Raw genomic sequence first — 15,788 nt, 5'->3', positions numbered from 1 at the left:
ATTTGATAGCAGCCTTCAACTACCTGAAGGGGGGTTCCAAAGAGGATGGAGCTCGGCTGTTCTCAGTGATGGCAGATGACAGAACAAGGAGCAATGGTCTCAAGTTGCAGTGGGGGAGGTCCAGGTTGGATATCAGGAAAAACTATTTCACTAGGAGGGTGGTGAAACACTGGAATGCGTTACCTAGGGAGGTGGTGGAGTCTCCTTCCTTGGAGGTTTTTAAGGCCCGGCTTGACAAAGCCCTGGCTGGGATGATTTAGCTGGGAATTGGTCCTGCTTTGAGCAGGGGGTTGGACTAGATGACCTCTTGAGGTCCCTTCCAACTCTGATATTCTATGATTCTATGATTCTATGAACATTTTTTCACACAAAGGTTTTCATCCAAAATGGCCTTTTTTTCCAAGATAATTTTTTTCTGAAAAAAATCCAGCTTTATTGGAATTTTTCTGTTGGACGTGTGTAGTGGATGTTTTAAACAAATTTTATCAAACTCGTTTTCCAAGTGTTTTTTGATTTTTTTCATTTACTGACAAAATTGTTGTCGGTAAGCAAATAAGCCCTATCGTTATGCAGAAAAACACATGTACAAAATGTCCCTCCCCTGTTTTTTTTTTAAATCAGAACTAAATTTGACTTGTTCTAAGTACCTAATAGGATCAGTAATTTCTTACTAATTATATAATTACTCTAGATTGTTATGCAGTGCTGGCAATTAAACACTTGAAATACTTTTAGTTTTAAGAAAGTAATTACATAATCCCACCGAATCTGTGCAACTGAAGTTATGTTTTATGACTTACTATTCTGTGCCACTTCACTTCCTTTATCATTTGCACATATACAGTAAGGCCCAGATCCTCAGGTGGTGTAAACGGGCATAGTTCTATTGACTTCAATAATGATTTACACCGGTTCTTTGGGTACCGTATAAATAAATAATATACATACTGCTCTTGGAAGCTAATTTTTCTAAAAGTGAATTTAGCAGGTGCGGAAGTGATTGCCTCGGAGACCATAACTCCAAATCCTGAGTTCCTTGCTCTGGGCCCTCCCTGAAAAGCGATCTGTGCAGGTGGACCCATATGCTCGTGTAGAGCCCAGTTGACTCTAGTGAGACTCTATGGGGATGTATAGTTCTGCCAAGGTTGATTGCTTCGCAGCATCCAGGTCTCAGTTTTTACTCACTAGTGTCAATGAGCGTTTGGCCCTAGGAAATACTGAGGGCCTGACTGTCCACCTCTGACCCACATGCAAAGGAACCCTTTCCAGGTGTAGCTGGCCATTCTCATACCAAACCAGAGGTCACGCGTGGCACGAGCCTCTTCTTCCCACAGAGGGCTCTTTGCAAGTACAGGATCCATGCATGGGAATTTCATGGGTCCAGGAGAGGAAGGGCCAGGATAGCAGTGCCATGCAGTATCCCCCAAAGGCTGCATCTGTATATGTATGAGGTCCCCTCTGTCTTTGGGAACCTCCCAGTAAATGTGGTCCAGCTGCTGGTTCAGGAATGCCTGGTAGGTCAGGAGCCGGAGTGTGGTTAAGGGTATGTTTACATTGCAGTTAAAAACCCAGGGCTGTCCCATGCCAGCTGACTCAGGCTCGTGGGGCTCGGGCTAAGGGGCTGTTTAATTAAGGTGTAGACATTTGGGTGTCGGCTGGAACCTGGGCTCTAGGACCCTGCAAGATGGGAGGATCCCAGAGCTTGGGCTGCAGTCTGAGCCTGAAAGTCTACACCGCAATTAAACAGCCCTTTAACCTGAGTCCTGCAAGCCCAAGTCAGCTGGCACAGGCCAGCCACAGGTTTTAAATTGCAGTGTGGATATCCCCAGTAACTCTGTGGCCTCAGGGTAAGCTCAGGGCTGCTGCATGGATGGTCCAGACCTTCTGGGATCCATAGGATGTGACAGCAGAATCGCTGCCAATTCTATGGTGGGATGTGTATGTGAGAGAGAAACCTCTGCCCCCAATAGAACGCCCTCGGAGAAGAACCTTGTGGAATTTTTCTTCCCATCCGACTGCCTCGAATGGATACTTTTATGGGAAGGGATCAATCAGACCCAAATAAGGAAGCACTTCAAGTCCTGGCCCTATAGTTTTCTATCTAACTGCAGAAGAGAGCCAAGTATGGGATGATTTAGCGCAAGATTCCCTCACACTTCCACATGTACTTGGTTCTAGAGCTGAGAGGGGAGTACAGTCCTTGGCTTCTTTGCTAAGGCAGCCAACTGGTTTCTTATGCTTTTGTTTATGCTCTTTCCATAAAAACGTATGAGTGCTTGCAGCAGGGCTCCCTCTCCCTTGGAGCGCCCCCTTGTGTCAGTGCAAGAGGTTGCCTCTATTTTCAGCTCCAGCACCTCCTGATAGTTGCCTGCCATTGGCGTCAGGTCTTCTGTAGCTCAGCCCTGAGGCCAAGTCACCTACGTTCAGACCTCTTCCCTTGCAAGAGCCCATGATATTCATGGAGTACACTCCCCATTGTCTGTCTGTGTACCCTACTCCTGTCTGCTCTCAGCCAGAGGGACCTGTGTCCTCTGCCATCTTCCCTTCCCACCCCACCCCCTGAGTTCCTACAGTCTACTTATTATGGCTTAGCTCTGCCCCCTCATGTTTTGTGTGTATGGGGAGGTTTTAATGTTTCATTGTTTTTTCTGCTTCAAATTTTAAGTGGTTTTAATATTTAAACAAGTTTTTATGGTCCTTGATGAGAATGAGTGGTGTGGGGGGGAGGAACAAACCTAAGTGAGAATAATAATAATGGATTAATGGGTCAAATTCTTCACATGCCTTCAGAAAGAAAGGAGGCTAGGACTTGATGCCGTTAAATTAAGTAGAATTCATCACCATCTATTAATTTCAACAGCAGGAATCTCATTGTTCTCTGCTGCATTATTTATAATGAAACTGTAATAGTTTGAAGACAATTTTTTTCCCATGAATTCTGGGTCTGTTTCCATTATATGATGGTCCCAATGGCTTTAGTTCCTTTTAAATTTCTGTTTGCACATGGAAGGAACAGATGAAAGAGCAGGATGGAATGGCCAACGGCCAGGCAAGCTATTCCTGTATCGCTCTGCCTGTGAACCTCAGCTTTCTCATTGTAACCATGGTCCTTGTCCTCAGGAGATGTTGCTAATCCTGCACAACATTCCTGATGGTTTTGTAGGGTGGGAAAGTGTCCAGGAAGGTACAAATGCTGTTATCCCCTCCTTGACAGCAGAGGGTATTGAGTGCAGTGAAACTCCATGGCTTGGAGGCCAGGAGGAGACAGGCAGGATTCCCGAGTCCAGTCAGGGGCTGCAAACCTGCTGCATATGGAACCTGTCAGCATGCTGCTTTACAATGGAGACTTGGGAGTTGGCTGCACCTCCCATTATGTGGATTCCTTGTCTATCTTTCTGCGTGGAGTGGGAATGCAGGCAGCAGGGTCGCAGGACCTGAGGCTGGAGCAGTGTGTGGTTGCTTCCCTATCTGTAAGGGGAGGATTCCTTTCCCTTCTCTGCATCTCCTGATGTGATGATCCCCAACACACAGCCCTGTCACCATGCGGTCCACTAGGGAGAGGTTTTAAGCCTAGAGACCAGAAGTCTGTTGAAGCCAATGTCAAGACTCCTATTGACAGCAATGGGGTTTGGATCAGGTCTTAGAGTGAGTGTACCAAACTCATTTCACTTGCGACCTAAACCAGATTTGACTTATGCCATTGATCACTGAAGGTCTGATATAAACAAAAACCTCACTACATTCACAGGACATTTGAGTAAAACCTAAAGGATTTAACTCTCAATTAACTAGAAACATTTACAATGCCACCTGATCATATTAATTAAAAGAAAATTAACTTCAAATGATTTCTCCACTGCTGAGATGATCTGGGATATCTGTTCCTACTTGATAGCAAAAAAACAACTTCTCTCATTTGGCTTGTCCCTCAGAAGCCAGGGCAGTCCTCTGTGTAGTAATCCTTAAACTTGAAACCAGAGTGGAATTCTAAATGGATTCATTAGTACTATATCATTCTAAAGTTAGATAGTTTCCCTTTACAATTAGATTTCGTCAGGTTTATATCATTACAATTCTTATATGTACATTCCCAATCACATTAGCAATTACCAATAGATTGCATTCATTTTCTTTTAAAAATATGTTGCCATTAGACCCTAAAGTATAAAAAAAATGCAAAACTAGCCCAGGCTGAAATGGTGTATTGCTCATTCTCATGAGATTTTAGTGTGTATCTCGCAATGTATGGTGTTTTTTTTAAAGCCCCAACTACTGAAATCATGCTAGTGCATCAGAATTGCAGCTTTCGGGTTTTTTTTAAAAGGAGTAAGCTTCTAGCTCTCAAAATTGCAGAGAAACTTGAAAATGAAGCAAGAGCACCCTAATGGCTCAAAAGTCAAATAAAAAGAACTCAGCATTGAATACTGCAAATAATACACAATTCATATTAAGGGTGAAATTCACCCTTTACAGAGGCCCAACACAAAGTTTAAACCCCATTTAAATCCCCACTTATGCCCTCAAAATAGGACTTGCACTTTGTTTCCTGCTAATATGATCTTTGTCCTGAGAACCAACATCTGAGAACCAACCCCTGTTGATCAGAGTAATCTTAGAGTGATGTTGAAAGAGAGGCAGTCCTGAAGATAGTCGATCCATTAAGGACTCTGAAGATGATGACCTGGTCCTTGAATTGGGCCCACTATTCAATATGGAGCACTGCTGTGGCATGCCTTTGTCTATCTGTTCCATTTAGGAGACTGGCTGATGCATGCTGGACCAGCTGCAGCTTCAAACGTTACCTTAGTTAGAGAAAATCAGAGCAGCTCTGCTTATAAGTGACAAAGGTGTGGATCGCCATGGCCAAGACTTCAACCAAAAAGAAGCTTACTGTATTGCTTTGGGGAGTTATGAAGGTGATTTTCTCTGGAAATGGTCTGAATTAACTCTTTCAGCCTTGAATAAGGTTCTCTCTTTTCTGCTGATGCTATTAAGTTAACTTCTCCCTCTTATCATTTACTGATATTTTTCTCTGTCATTTCCAGATGCTTGAATTGTGTTAATTACCCCAAATACGTCACCACCTTGCAAACACCAACTATCTAGCCAAAGATAAAATGGACTCTCTTCAAAGCCTGTCAAAGCTCTCTCTTCCTAGCTGAGCTGACCAGTGGATCACTAGTAGTAAGGCATTCCCTGAGAGCGCAGAAATGAATTTGAACTGATACAGAAGGACAGTGGGATTCCACAGGGATTGGTGCCAGGCCTGATGCTATGCAACCAGGGGCGGCTCTATGTATTTTGCTGCCCCAAGCACGGCAGGCATGCCGCTGAAGGCAGCCTGACTGCTGCCCTCACAGTGACCGGCACACCGCCCCCTGCAGCTTGCCACCCCAGGCACGTGCTTGGTGCGCTGGTGCCTGGAACCGCCCCTGTATGCAACATTTTTGTCAATGATCTGGAAGTTATATATATAAAATCTCTGCTGGTAAAAAATTGCAGATGAGTGGTAAATAATGATGAGGTCAAGGCAATCCTACAGAGCGATCTGGTTCACTGGGTAAACTGGGCCCATTCCAGGAAAATGTATTTTAATATAGCCATATGCAAGGTTATACATCTAGGAACGAGGAATTCAGGCCATGCCTACAGAATGGGGGACTGTATTTTGGAAAGAAGTGATTCTGAAAGAGATTTAGAGGTCATAGGGGACAAGCAACTGAAAATAAGCTCCCAGTGCAAAGCTGCGGCAAAAAGTGTGATCCTTGGATGTATAAAGAAGGGGGTAGTGAGCAGTAGGAAGGTGATTTTATGTCTGTATGTGGCATTGGTGAGACTGATACTAGAATACTGCATATAGCTCTGGGGTTCACATTTTAAATAAGGATGTTGAAAATCTGGCTGAAAAGAGCCATAAATATGATTTGAGGGCTGGAGAAAATGCTTTACAACGAGAGACTTAAAGTGATCAGTCTGTTTAGCTTATCAAAAAGAAGACTGAGAGGTGAGCTGATTACAGTCTATAAGTACCTTCATGGGGAGAATATACTGGGTACTAAAGGGCTCTTTAATCTACTGGAGAGAGGCAGAACAAGACCCAGTGGCTGGAAGTTTAAGACAGACACATTTAAATAAGAAACAAGGTGCAATTTTAACTGCGAGGATGATTAACTGTTGGAACAAACTATCAAGGGAAGTGGTGGATTCTCCATCTCTTGATGTTCTCAAATCAAGACTGGATGCCTTTCTGGAAAAGATGTTTTTTTCTAACACAAACACAAGTTATGGGCTCAATACAGAGGTAACTGTGTTAACATCTCTGCCCTGTGACATACACGGAGTCAGTCTAGATGATCTAATGGTCCCTTCTGATCTTAAACTCTATGAATCCCCATTGACTCTAATTCCCATTCTTTGACTAAGATGTACAATAAAAAATCCTGCACAAATCTTACACAGTATCAGCTAGAGTGACGTTTTGCAACTTCATTTGATAAGTCAGTCTGAAAACGTCTCTCATTCAAGGTGAGTTCACCCAATCCTTGAACCCTCTGCAAAAGCATGTGGCATACTCTATAAAGTTAACTTGCTGTTGTCACCTTCCCTGCTATTCTGTGGTATTTCATTTTGAATTAGAGCCATAATAACTGGCCTACAACTAGATTTGCATGGAATTCAAAAGGTGTACTTGATAGAATTCGATGTGAAAATGTATGAAGTGTTGTTTTGAAAATTTCACACCCCCTAAATTCAACAGTGTGTGAAATTTCCAGGAAATGGCTATTTTTTACTTTCAAAACAAATAAAAACCCAAATGAATGGATATCTGCATGTTTTCAGTGCAAACTTATTTTTACTCATAATGAACTATTTTAAGAACAGGTTAGACCAGAGGTGGGCAAACTACAGCCCGTGGGGCACATCCAGCCTGTGGGCTCGTCCTGCCTGGCCTGTGAGCTCCCGGCTCCTCCCTCACCATCCCCCCGCCCCCGCAGCCACGCCGCCAGTGCTCTGGGTGGCGGGGTTGCTCGCTTCTGCCGAGCAGCACGGCAGCGTGTCTGGCTCCGGCGCGGCTGCCAGACATGCTGCTCTGAGCGGCATGGTAAGGGGGTGGGCACCGGGGGATTGGATAAGGGGCAGGGAGTCCCTGGGGGTAGTCAGGGGACAGGGAGCAGGGGGTGGTTGGATGGGGTGGAGGTTCTGGGGGACGGTCAGGGGACGGGGGGTTGGATAAGCGTGGGAGTCCCAGGGGGCCTGTCCAGGGGCAGGGGTGTGGATAGGGGTCAGAGGAGTCAGGGGATGGGGAACAGGGGGGGTTGGATAGGGGGTGGGATCCTGGGGGGCAGTTAGAGTCAGGGGTCCCGGCAGGGGGCGGTCAGGGGACAAGGAGCAGGGGGGGTTGGATGGGTTGGGGGCTCTAAGGGGGGCAGTCAGGGGGCAGGAAGTGGGAGGGGGCGAATAGGGGGTGGGGGCCAGGATGTTTGGGGAGGCCCATCCTTCCCTACCCAGCCCTCCATACAGGTGTGCAACCCCGATGAGGCCCTCTGGCCAAAAAGTTTGCCCACCCCTGGGTTAGACAGACACCTGTCAGGGATAATGGAGGTATACTCAGTCCTGCTTCAGTGTGGGGGAATGGCCTGGATGACCTCTCCAGGTCCATTCCAGCCCTACATTCCTATGATTCTGTGGTTTCCTCGCAAGAAGAATTTTTGGATCTCGGTGGCATTTTTCTCATCAATGGGCTCCTCTTGGAGTTTGCAGCAAAATGTCCAAAAATGATGTTGTGGAGATTTGCATTTCTATATGGATATTTTGTATCTCAAATGCACTCAGTGCCACCACTTTCTCATCACATCATTGCACATACAAACATGAGGGTCCACAGCACCACTGAATGGTTTACCAGTGGCCCAAATCCAAGCTGTTCTCCTTTCCCCCCCTCTCAGCCTCTGTCTCCCACGCTCCAGTCCAGAGTCATAACCAGGGCGGGGCGAACGGCCTGAGCAGCGCAAGCTGCCTAGGGAGCAAAGCCGAAGGGGGAGCTCTGGAGGCGGAAAAACAGGGTAGAAGAAAAAAATGGTAGGTGGTAGAGCCCTGCAGCAGGACTAGGATCCCGTGGGTCCCGCGGGACCCACTGCCAGAATAGCGGGAGTGGGATGAAAATTCAACAAATAATGTGGGAGTGGGTATTGCAGGGCAGGATGGGAGTGAGATTAAAAAATAGTCTCGCGCAGGGCTCTATTAGGGCGCACAAATATGTTTGCTCGCCCCGGGCGGTAAAATGCCTAGTTGCGGCACTGCTCCCATCTTTCCCCAGCTTCTGCCACCCCTGGTCTCTCTGCCCACTCCAGCTCTGCTCCCCTCAGATCCCCTCTCCACGACCCACTGTGATCCACAAGCCTCACCCTGACTTGCCCAACCTGGTTACTCCTTATAGGCTGACCTCAGTACCCTTCCAGCCCTGAATTCACCCCCAAATCATCCTATTGCAGGGACTAATCCCTCTCACTGGACCCTCAAAGAGAAAGTGTTCGGATTGGCGCCTTTTTAGAGACAGTAAAACATTCCTCACTGAACACTGTTAGCTGGCTAGAAGCACACACTTTACTGAACTTACATTGCCCTAGTGATTTATAATGAAAGCGAACCAAGTTTATTAACAAAAGAGCAGGGATTAAGTGATACCAAATAAAAGCGATAAAGGTAGAAATGGCTACAAGCAAACAAAAGTGAAAACATGCATCTAAAACTTAGTCTACCAGGATACAGTCTTTGTTCACAATGGTTTCTCTTGTCCTAAGTCTCCTTTCTAGCCTTTTACCAGCCAGGATCCATCACAGAGATCAAATCGCTTTGTTTCTTTGTCTTCTAAGGAGAAGAATAAAGATGGAGCCTCTCTGTTCCTTATATCCCCAAGTTAGGAATGCACCCTCGGGATTCAGTGTCTTATGTCTCTCTGGGGTACAGGTGCCATGTTAATTCTCTGTCTCTCGAGTTCAGGATCTGGATAAGCCCTGCCAGTTTAGCTCAATGGTTTTGTTTACTGCTAATATGTAAATTGAAGTAAACCCACATTCCTTTGTCTAGGACAGGCCTGTTTATCACTTTTACCTAGGCTAGGCTGTCTGGTCTAAAACATGGTCTAGAACATCACACAGAGGGAATTAATAACTTCACTTATAACATTAACACATGCATTACCATTCATATGATACCTCCTAAGGCATACTTTGCACAAATACTACAATGGCATGTGAACACAGGAGTGCCTAGGGTCACACTCAGCCCAGTTTTATGGAGATATACCTATCTCATAGAGCTGGAAAGGACCTTGAGTCTAGCCCCTTGCCGTCACTAGCAGGACCAAGTACTGATTTTGCCCCAGATCCCTAAATGGCCCCCTCAAGGATTGAACTCACAACCCTGGGTTTAGCAGGCCAATGCTCAAACCACTAAGCTAGCCCTCCCCTCATTGTTCTTCTCTGTGGCCTCTACCATCCTAGCACCCTTACAGGAGTCTCTGCTGCAGGGACACAGGGTGGGCCCTTGAAACAGGAGGCCTTATTGCAGCAGTCTCATCCTTGCCCTAAAGGACCATAAATCAGTGGAGACTTGAAAGGGCCAAGCTCAGGTCCACACTTCCCATCCCTGCCCCTTCACCAACATGGTCGCTATGCCAAGGGGCAAATCTTGCCTCCGCCAGGGGAGTACTCATGAGGCCAGCTACAGCCAGATTCCAGCTCCTTTGCGCTGTCTGAATGGTGTAAAGGACCCAGAGCACAAAGAATTTTTCTACTATTCAGACTCAATTTTCATCCGCTCACTTTCAACCCACTGCTTCTAATTATACCTTTGCTCAACCCAAATAATGCCTCTTCCTAACTGAGGTACCCATCTCCACAGTATTTGAGTGCCTTACAATCTTTAATAAATTTATACCCCCAACACCGCGGGGAGGGAGGGAAGTACTATCCCCTTTTCACACTGCGGCACAGAGAGAGTCAAGATATGTCTACACTGCAGCTGGGACTGTATTTCTCAGCATGGGCAGACAGACATGTGCTAGTTCTGCTTGAGCCAGTGTACTAAAAATAGCAGTGTGGCTACACCCAAAGTACTACCATGCTCAATCCACTGGGTAAGTACTTGGGTAGCTAATCCAAGCGGCTCTGCACACTGCTATTTTTAAGCATTCTAGCATGTATCTGTTTACCTGTGCTGGGAATCATGATCCCAGCTGCAATATAGACATACCCTAAGGGACTCACTCAGGAAGCCAGTGACAGAGCAGGGTCTTGAACCCTAATGGCTTAAATCCCAGACTAGTACCCTAAACACTGGATTAGCTTTTGTCTCTTGGTAGCTGTGTGCTTCAGATGCTGGTAGATGGTTATCACCTCCCCTTCCAGTCATCCTTTGGCCAAGATAGCTGTTTTAGAGCTGGCCAAAAAATGGAAACCTATTTCCACCAAAAAAATGAAATTTCAAAGTTGTTCCATAAGAATGCAAATAGGAGCTTGTGATTTACCTTCTCCCCACCATTTATGATTTTGTATATCTTTATCATGTAGTCACTGGAGTCAGAAGATAATGACTCCTGTCATGTCATGTGACTGAGGCCAGGCAATAAAGACCAGTCCCTCACCAGCACTGCTGTGTGTTAACCCCTTACTACAGTGCATCTTCCTTTTATACTTCACAGTCTAGTACCCATGGATGTGTATCTCTCATTCAGGTCTAGTCCTTCTGGCCTATCTTGACAAGGCTCGAAATCACGTTTCCCACTTGAGACCAAATTCCGTCTTTTTCTCATGGCAGCCTAAGGGAATCTTTCATGTTCTCCCTGACAGCCATTCTACCTTTCTCCAGCTTTATATTTAGCGGGATCCTATTATCCTGTGAGTATGACTGGCCTGATGCAGAATAGCAATGTTACACGGTCTGTCAGACAGAAGTTAGTCTTGTTCTTCTCATGTGGGCTTTCCCATCGCCAATTCTTTGTGGCTTTCCTCCTACAGAGAAGCGATTTTCAAACTTTTTGTATTGGTGACTCCTTTCACACACCAAGCCTCTGAGCATGACCCCGCCCCTTATAAATTAAAAATGGGGGAGTTTAATTTAATGGGGGCTCGGGGCTGTCAGCCCCACAGAGCTGACAGCTCACAACCCCCATGTAACCACCTTGGGAACCCCTGAGGGGTCACGACCGCCAGTTTGAGAACCCAATATACTGGCACTAGAAAAGGTTCAGAAAAGGGCAACTAAAATGATTAAGGGTTTGGAACGGGTCCCATATGAGGAGAGATTAAAGAGGCTAGGACTCTTCAGCTTGGAAAAGAGGAGACTAAGGGGGGATATGATAGAGGTATATAAAATCATGAGTGATGTGGAGAAAGTGGATAAGGAAAAGTTATTTACTTATTCCCATAATACAAGAACTAGGGGTTATCAAATGAAATTAATAGGCAGCAGGTTTAAAACAAATAAAAGGAAGTTCTTCTTCACGCAGCGCACAGTCAACTTGTGGAACTCCTTTCCTGAGGAGGTTGTGAAGTCTAGGACTATAACAGAGTTTAAAAGAGAACTGGATAAATTCATGGAGGTTAAGTCCATTAATGGCTATTAGCCAGGATGGGTAAGGAATGGTGTCCCTAGCCTCTGTCTGTCAGAGGGTGGAGATGGATGGCAGGAGAGAGATCACTTGATCATTGCTTGTTAGGTTCGCTCCCTCTGGGGCACCTGGCATTGGCCACTGTCGGCAGACAGGATACTGGGCTAGATGGACCTTTGGTCTGACCCGGTACGGCCGTTCTTATGTTCTAACCCCCGCTATAGAGCATGAGCAGAATCTTTTGGCTCTGACTATTGTAACATTCTACCAACCTGTATCTTCTTTTGTTCATAATTTCTCTTCAAAAGCGGCTGACCTCATTGCTTTTCCCTGCTAACTTTAGTAGTGAAATGGATCTTTCTTTGTCACCAGCTTGGGAATGATCCTGCAACACTTACTCATGCCACAATTAACCCTTGCGCACGCCTGTCTGTGTAAGTACTTACAGGCCCTAGCCACAATAGTAGCTGAGCACTTCGCAAACATGAATTAATCATTTATCCTCACAGTGCCCCTCACTCTTGCAAAGTAGGGAATGATGATTATCCCCACTTCACAGGTGCGGAACTTAGGCACAGAGATTGCTACTTACCCAAACTGCACAGGAAATCTGTGACAAGGACAATAATCAAACCCAGACTTTCTAAGCCCTACTCCACTGCCTTAACCACAAGACCATCCTCCCCCAGCAGCAGGCCCACTGAGTTTAATAGATTATTGGTGTGCATAGGGACAACTTGCATGAGTGAAGATTGCAGGACTGGTCCAGTGTATTGTCCATCATCTTGATGGCTGCTTGTATGTGCACATATCTGAATGATAATCAAGGTAGAATGCTACTCAGTTGTGGGGAGGGATGGCTCAGTGGTTTGCACATTAGCCTGCTAAACCCAGGTGTGTAAGCTCAATCCTTAAGAGGGTTATTTAGGGATCTGGGGCAAAAATCTGTCAGGGAGAATATTTGGTCCTGCTGTGAAGGTAGGGGACTGGACTCAACTCAATGACCTTTCCAGCTCTATGAGATAAATATATCTCCATATAAAAATATATATAACAATTTTAATTATGCCTTGTGCAACTTATTGAAATCAGTGGAGATGCACAACCATGTCTAAGTATACAAATGAGAGAACTGGAAAAATGTAAGGGAGAGTAATGGGTTAAATCATTTTCTTCTGATGAACAAATAAGGAATTCTGCATGGTTCTACAGAATCTGACAGTGCAAAATTCGGCCCTCGAGTGTGTATTTTCTTTTTTGTCTTTTAAAATAGTTTTTGGCATCTTGTTCCATTATACATCAGCAGTTTCAGCAATGAACACAAAAAGCAAGTACCAGTACAGCTACCGTTCAAAGCGAAAGAAGCTAAAGCCTGAAAAGAAAATGATCATTGATATAAAAGGAGTATCAAACCTATAACCCTCCCTTCTAATTTCCATAAAGCCCTTGGAAAATTAGGTGACCCAATAAAAGCAATTAAATATATAGACGTACAGTGGAGCAAGCAATTTACATAGTCCAAAATCGCCAAACAGTTGACCGAATAATCAATCAGAGAATCATACAGCATTTACAATTTAATCCAAAAGTAATGACATTTCTAGCCATGGATTGTAACATAAGTGACAATCTTGTCTCTGAACATAAGAAAGCATAGAAGCAAAGAAGCCCCCCCCCCCCAACAAATAGATTATGGAACAACACATTAAAATTCTGGGATAATAAAAATCCTCATTACTTCATCAGAATACGAGTTAACTAATTCCTCTCTTTTATGCTCTCCCAATTCTCTCATTTGAAATTGTCTAGTATCATCATTGTTAAAATAAGCCCCCCCCCCCACACCCCAAGTCTTTTCACCAATTAGAAATAACATGGAATTTGATATGAAATAAGGTAGCTGTCCATTACTAACTTGAGAAGAAATCAGTTTGCAAACAGAAATAACTTTGTGCTTCCTGCTTGTGTGGCCAAGGTAATATCTGAGAAAATATGCATCCCTCCTATTTTGATAAAGAATCCCACATTTTCTCATTGCTTGATACATGAACGTGAAAAGCTTTCACAATTTTCTGCAGAGGCAAGATTTTCCTCTGGAGATTTCCTCAATTAAACCCAAGACATGCAAATTGGCCATTTTACTAATGTTCTTTAAGGTCTCAGACTTGTGATGGAGCAGAGCATTGTCTTTCATTAGAACACCTGAAAGAACTTTAGAACTATCAACATCAGCTCCTAACATTTGAAATTTTTCAGACATTATTTCAGTGACAACAGCTCCCACTGTCATGTGCTTTGCATGCGGCTACACACTAAGACTAACTGAAGCCAGTGAAAAACGTGGCAGCCAGGTTACTAAATTGACTTTCAATGGGATTTATACTTCAAATCACTTAGGCTCTTTTGAAAATCCCACTCCTGTACTCAAGGATATGCAATGCTGCCAATACATTTCCAAGTGGAATTCAAGGTGTTGGTTTTAATCTCTAAAGCCCAGATCCTCAAGGGCATTTAGGTGCCTACCTCTCATTAAAATCCTTTGAGGATCTGAGCCTAAAGCCCTAAATGTTTTGGTACCTGGTTACCTGGGAGATCATCTCTGTCCCCCATGCCATACTACCGAGATTAATGAAGGTGTTCAAGCTAGAACAGCTTTGTTAAAACAGGAGGGAGCTATAGCAGAGTATTCTCCATGAGGGTTCCTTAGCTTTGGAATTCACTCTCCTTCCTGGTCTGCCAGAACGTGGATTTAACAACTCTCAGAGCACGCTGCATAACCTATCACCCAGCCTATACCAGGGGGAGGGATAGCTCAGTGGTTTGAGCATTGGCTTGCTAAACCCAGGGCTGTGAGCTCAAACATTGAGGGGGCCATTTAGGGATCTGGGACAAAAGTCTGTCTGGGGATTGGTCCTGCTTTGAGCAGGGGGTTGGACTGGATGATCTCCTGAGGTCCCTTCCAACCCTGAGATTCTATGAGTTTGCAGGAGGTGAGGGAGGACAGGTTTGGGTGCTAGCAGTGTTTTTTTGTTTTTTTTATCTACTGGTAGGGATTGATTTTACTCTGGGGACAACTGATTTTTGTATAATTTTTGTGAAATTAAATTATATCAGGCACCCAGAGTTTGGGATGCTTTTATAAAAATATAAATAAATATATGCATTTCCCATTGACGTATTTGGAAGCAGCTTGCACATATCTGAGGGCAGATGGCATGACGTATATTAAGTTATTACTTATGTTGGGGGGTTTATCTCAGGGATAGTTGTGTTGTCTCTTGGTGTAAGTGCCAGAACTGCTCAACCTCAATCTGCAGTTCTCAGATCTGGGCTACTCACAAGACGCCTAATACAAGGTGCACTTTCCAAAGGCAGGTAATAATTTATATCACATTGTGCTAGTGTTGCTTTCTTCTGTTTTTTTAATTAGTAGGGGGAAAGACATTTCTCTTTACCTGCCATACAAAATAAGGATCCAAATTTCTATTTCTATTGATTTCTGTTGAAATCAGTGGTAGAATTCCCACTGACTTTATGTGGAAAGCAGGATCGGGCCAATAAAAATAAGAACATGATTAAGTAGCACAAAGATGACTAGTGGAGACCAAGAAATCTGATAGCAAATGCTGAATCTTCAGCAGAAATTGTAGTATCTCCCTATGCTCAGAATAGAAGATACCACGGTACTGCAATTACTGAGTGTCGGGGATTGACCATGTGCCGTAGGCTGGCACAACCGCCGAATGACAATACTCTGGACTCTGTTGCCTAATGGCAAGTCCAAGGCCCACTCTACAGCAGTCAATGGTAGCATCGCCCAGTGACAAGAGCCCTAAGACCACTCTGTTTAGCGGCTAACATCAAAGGGATGAGGTAGGGGAACCTGGGCCCATCCAACTCCATCAGGTTCCAACCCAGAACCCTTCAAAACAGTAAGGGTCCAGGGTCTGGAACTCTTATCCATGTTCCATGGGTGACTTCCTACCCTTGTTGCTGTACTTCCATCAGCGTCACAGCTCTGTCTTGGGCAGGGCCGGCTCTGGCTTTTTTGCCGCCCCAGGCAAAAAAGCCGCCGGCTGCTCCCCGCCCCCAGCGCGGCAGGGGAGGGCAGCCAGAGCCCCGGGGGGAGGGCGGTGAGCCCCGACCAGGGCTCCACTCTCCCCGGCGGCCGGGGGGA

This window comes from Trachemys scripta, chromosome 3, assembly GCF_013100865.1.
Source record: "Trachemys scripta elegans isolate TJP31775 chromosome 3, CAS_Tse_1.0, whole genome shotgun sequence".
NCBI classification, from domain to species: domain Eukaryota; kingdom Metazoa; phylum Chordata; order Testudines; family Emydidae; genus Trachemys; species Trachemys scripta.
Note: the sequence above shows the minus strand (reverse complement) of the source record.